The following is a 6168-nucleotide window of genomic DNA, read 5'->3' on the forward strand; positions in this document are numbered from 1 at the left end:
AGAAGAAAATTTATTATGTAGGCTAGGTAAAACAAGTATCTGAGCTATTCTATCTCCCGGGGAGATGGAAGTAATACCACAAGGAGATGAACATAAGATTTTAACTGTGCCTGAATAATCAGAATCAATAACTCCTGGGGTTATTACTAATCCTTTCAAAGCTGAGGATGATCTCCCAAGCAAAAGGCCTACAGTGTTATTAGGTAGGGGGCCTTTAAAGTCTGAGTCCACAGGCTGAATTCCCAGAATTGGAGAGGGGTCCTCCAATCTTTCTACAGGCCTTCATCCATACTTGTAAACCTTTCCCTTTCCAGGGCACAATGGCCCGTCTACAATCTTTAGTACATTGTACACCAACTGCTCAACCAATGGCAAGGCAGTATCAACATCACCAAAATCACGGTCTGTGGCTTCCATCATACGTGGTACAAAGTCTGAGAAAGGCTCCGCAGCCCCTTGAATGATTTTTGTAAGGTTGCCAGAGACCTCTCCTTTATTTGGAAAAGCCTTCCAGGCCTTAATGGCCATATTGTTTATTTGGGTATAAACTTCAAAAGGGTAAACAATTTGATTATTGGCCCATTGTCCTTGTCCTGACAACATATCTAGATTCCAGTGTGGCTGATTATTAGCGGCATTAGTTCTCGCCTGCACTTGAGCAGCATCTATGTATATGTATTTCCAATCCAGATATTGTACCATAGTAAGACAGGCCTTGACTATGCCCATCCAATCTGCCTGGGTCATGACAGATTGACCAAGTCGTTCAACCAAGGCTATTGTAAATGAGGCTGCCACCCCATAGGTTCTGACTGCTTCTGCTAAATCTTTTATCTGTTTATAATCCACAGGCTGATGATATCTATTATGGGTATTAGCGTCTTCAAACACCGGGTCAGCAGCTGCCAACTTACTCCAAGTTCCGGGTTTGACCAGGCTGCACCCATAAGGTGTGCCGCTAGGGGCAGTATAAAATGATTTATTTCCTTTGTCTTTATAGTGAAGCAGGGCATAAAGAGGGGGCAAAGCGCTAGAGCACAGCCCATCAGGCCCATACCGCTCACACTCCTACACAGCTGCTGCCTCTTCTAAATCTTGTTCCTTCTCTGAGTCTAATCTTTCCTCTTCTGACTCGCTAGAGCTATCTTCAATCAATTTAGGCTCCTTCCTACCTTTGCATTCTCCACGTTCCCCCCTTTTTTCCTCCCCAAATTCTGACATACTATCGTGGTGCGCAGCAAGCATACACTGACCTTTCTTTGTAATATCTTCACATCTTTTATCCTCTAGGCAGAAACGCACCAGGCACCATATTGGTTTCGTTGCTGACTTAAGCTTTCGCTGCTGCGCTTCCCTGTCTATATCCCTGCCTAACTTATCCCAACATCTCAAGGTTAGAGACCCTGTGGACTCAAACCAAGGAGCAATCTTATCTACTTCCTCAAAAAACCCTTTAATAGTTTTATCTGAGACCTTCAAGTCCCGCTGTTTCAGAAATTCTTGTAGGGGCTGGAGGAAAGGATTCAAGCGAAAAGGGATAGAGTGATGATATTTCCCACAGGTGTACTCCCTTCCTAAATGATGCCAGTTAAGACAAAATAGACAAAAACAGACAAACAGCACCTACAACGCTACTATTCCAGCAATTGCAAAAGGTTCTATAGCATGGGGAAGTGGGAGGCAACAATGGTTTGTTTTTGTTTTTTTGTTTGTTTCTTTGTTTTTTGGAGGGGAAACTGGGAATGGAGAAATTTACATGTAAATAAAGAAAATATCTAAAAGAAAAAAAACAAAAATTAAAAATAAAAAATAAATAAAAGTATAAAAAAAAAAAAGGTTCTATAAAAGGATCCACTTCAATGGTCAGCATGCCGCTACTTTTTTACCAGTACCACTGTTCCTCAGCTGAAGAGTTCTGAATCCATGAAGGTGTAACAAAGATAACATGACACTACAGGATTCTTCTCAACAGCCAATACCACTGCTCCGTGTGTTGAGTTCTGAATCCTCCCAAGGATTTCCTCCTTGGGGATCCTCTCTGGGGACCGTAGATATTGATTCCCGGGTTTCGGCACCAGTTGTCACGACCACCTGCCAGCAGGAAGGACGACAACAATAGCAGGATTCTTCTCAACCACACTTTATTAGGAGCACCCAAGTTTGAAGTGAGAAAAGGACCCCACCCTCTGGAGCGGTTGGCTTATAAACCCTATTGTGTGGATGTGTCGATGCCTGATTGGCTCAGCAGTGTCAGCTGACCACTGCGTCACCCATTTGGAGAGGGTGCAGCAGGAAAGGCAAACATATGCAGGTATACAGAGTAAACATGCCTATGTGGCTGGTGTTGTGCAGATGTACAGAGTTTGTGTGGCTGGTGTTGGCCAGCGCCCAACAGCACCCAACAAAGATCCCTTAAAATAGCTGGATCTAGGGTGCCATTAAGTGGCTACTTTGAACTCCCATCTAGTTGATATTTAATCCAGACCTTATTGCAGAGATATATTAATTTTGATGCCTTCAAGTCAGGCAATAGCTTTAAAGATTTGAGATTTTCCGGGAGACATCCCAGTTGGGTGCCTGGAGGAACTGCCGAAGACATTCTGGAACCCATTGGTGAGTGGTTGGATGTTCCTACCAGCATCCTGAGAACAATCCAAGCACCAAAGAGTTAACAGCCAAGGCTAGTGGTTCAAGTCATCACGAGAAACCCCTAGTGGCAATCCAGCAGACCCCGGTGGCCTGCTGTGGGAAGGCAACCCACCCTGGATCCAAGGTTTTGACGGCTGCTAGAGCCCGGTAAAAGATTGGGAGTGAGAGTTGCTTCCAAGGGAGAGGCACCAATGGCAGAAGTCCGAATGTGTATGTCCACTGAGATGGTTGACTGTAACCCCGTGGTTTCCAGAGAAGGTTGGCCAGGCCTTATCTGAAAAGCTGGAGGTCCTCCCCTTGGCTGATCCTATTAATTAATATGCCAGTGTCTGTGCGAGAGTTATAGCAGACTGGTAAATGGAAAACATGAAACTAAATGGGACCTGAGCGGGATGCGGCTCACTTGGTAGGAGTTTGTAGTCCCGCAGCGCTTGGCTGCAGCTCTGGTATGTCCCCTGGTGCCTGGTGTCCAGCGAGCAGCAGCGAGCAGCTGCCAGCTGAGGGGGCCGCGAACTCACATACAGATAGCAGCCGCAGTTGCCGGTGTTGGGACCACTCCACGTGGTCGTGATCTCTGTTGGCCCCACCTCAGGGCAGCGCAGCCAGTGCTGACGCAAACCACCATGTCCCAGGTGTCGGCACCAAATGATGTGTTGGAATGGCAGGTCGCATCAGAAAATACCACACTAGGCCCAAACAGTTCCATGAGTAAGAGGTTTAATTGAGAGGGAGTAGGGGTAGTGGTGCAGAAAGAGAGGAGAGAGAGAGAGAGAGAGAGAGAGAGAGCAAGATGGAGGAATGGTCTCTCATATATATATATATATATATATATATATATATATATATATATACATACATAAATGGGTTGTGACGTAGCAGCCGCAGGTAAAGGTGGGAGGTGAGCCCAACAGCTTCTGGGAATATGGTGGCTGTTGCCCTGGCAACAGGTCTGTGGACCCGCCCATGTATCACCACAGGCTCTGGATGTCGTGATGCTAACAGATGCCAAAGACAGTAACAACTGTTTTTTATTAGATATTTTCTTTATTTGTATGTCATATGAATTCTCCTTTCCCAATTTCACCTCCAGAAAACAAAAACAAAAAACCAAAACAAACAAAAACAACAACAACAACAACAAACCCAAGAACAAATAGGGGAAATAGGGAACATTATAAGACATATTGTAGAAGAAGGATGATCAGAGATACTTCATTTAGCTTCATTTATCTGTCTTCTTATCTTACTACTTTCCTGTTTTTTCTCTCCCTGCCCTGGCTCATTGTCTCTTTAACCCTGTGATGGATGTTTAACTCAGGAATATTTCTTAGTTCATAACAAAGCTAAGACAAATTCCTGGATCCCAATAAATAGCCATGAGCACATTTATGTGACTATTTGGCAAATGTAGGGTCTCCAATAATATAGTAGGTAGATTCCAGTGTAGACACACTACTCCATGGTTGTGTTTCATTCTATTTTGACTCAGATTAGATGATACTTTGTCCCCTCAATTTCTGCTACAGTTTGTGCTTACCCACAAGTAGTTATGAAATGTGTTCGGACTGCATAAATGTTGACTGACAAATCAAATATTTCTCTTTAAATTATGGGTGACATTGTACACCAAAGTGTTTTAAATGAATGAGAAAAATTTATTCGTCAAGAAAAATAAAATAGATTCTCAAAACATAGCCACAATCATGTCCAAAATATTTTTATGTGTTTTCAATTGACAATTTTAAGACAATATTTCAGAGTTTGCTTGAAGTAGTGCAAATATATCACTTTTATGACTAGTCACTCTCAGCGAATTTGAACATTATCTTTTTGTTTTTCAGCTTGATCTCAGAGACTAACTATGGCTGACATTCCAGCAATCAAAACATCCTGCAAATGATTCCTTTGCCTGGCGAGCCCCAGCAAAATGGTATTCTCTTTATTACCTGCCTTGCTTGTCTGTCATCAAACCACTGAAAAATCTGCAGGACACTTTTATTAAATTTGTTCTAACATGTGTTTAATTAGATGAAATCCTAAATACCATACTAGATGTGGCTTGAGAGATGACTAAATTTCCTCTGCAAGTATTAACTTTATTCTCTAAGGTATATGAAAGCATTTCTGTATTTAAACTTTGGTCATATTAATACATTAAGATTTTCTTAATATTTAAATCCACTAAACAGCCTTGATGTAATTTAACATCCTTGGTCAAGATTACATTTTAAAATTTTTGTTTACTACTTTCAAAGGAGTGTGGAGAAATGTGATTTTCAGTCTAACAAGTATTCTATAAGAGAATAATTAAGCAGTAACTTTGAGATGGCATTACTTGTAACTTTATAAATAATGAAATTAAAGCAATATAATCTTAAGATCCATATAAATCATATAATGATGGTTTTAAGTTGAAATCACTTGAAGAACCACAATTTCAAAAGATTCATCTGCCCTGTGATTTCGTGCCCAGCAAGCATAAAGATTTTTCTGGAAGGGACAGCTTTCACCAAATGGAAACAGTTTATAACACAGATCACTTGTATTAGTGTTTCATGAACCTGAATCAGTAAATATTTCAAATTTTCCTCAACCCCAAACCCACATATTCTTGAAAATATGTTTATATATATTTTTCTGTTATTTATTCCTCTTTTCCCCAATATATAAAATCATTATGCTTTGGTTATTTTTGTGACCTCACTTTCTTGTAATGAAACACCTCAAAGAATTAATAAAATTGTCATGATTTTCTCTTATTACTCAATTCTTGTATTAATTGGATTCCTAGATCAGCCAAAAAGGCTACATCAGAATTAATGAGAGGAATGTATCCCCTCTCCTGCTACAATGGAAAACTGTAGCATCTGAATTTTTGTTCTGTAGAGAAAATATTCAACATCAATATTAAAATTTTTGCAAACTGAAGAAAATATTCTTGGGCTATGTTAACTTGTATACTATAAATCAAATACATTTGTTTTTCTTACGTAAAGTGTTACTTAATGATAAATAGAATAAAAATCACTTATTTGGATATGTAAACATATGTTTGTATAGTGCTTTAAATGTATATATTTATGTATATATTTCTTTATATATATATAAAAGCATATATTTAAGCTAATGCACTTAAATATAGAACTTTTATAATTTTTAATATGCTTAATTATATAATATTAAATATGTAATTATATATAAATCAATATTATATATACATATAAGTGACTCTCCTTTCATCAGTTTTCCACTGCCAATAAATTACCAGTAGTGAACTTTAAAAAATACTATTTTTTATCTATATGAACACTTTGCTTGTTTATAGGTTTTTACACTGATATTGTGCCTGCTGACCACAGAGGCTAAAAGAACGAACTGGATCCCTTACTAATGCAAATATAAGAAGACCAGAAGCTCCATATGTGTGCAGAAAACTAAATTCAGTTTCTCTGGTAAAGTAGCAAGGGCCCTTTATTATTGAGCCCTCTCCCCTACCAGGCACACTTAAATTTGAACTGG

Source organism: Mastomys coucha, unplaced genomic scaffold, assembly GCF_008632895.1.
Source record: "Mastomys coucha isolate ucsf_1 unplaced genomic scaffold, UCSF_Mcou_1 pScaffold18, whole genome shotgun sequence".
Taxonomy (NCBI): Eukaryota; Metazoa; Chordata; class Mammalia; order Rodentia; family Muridae; genus Mastomys; species Mastomys coucha.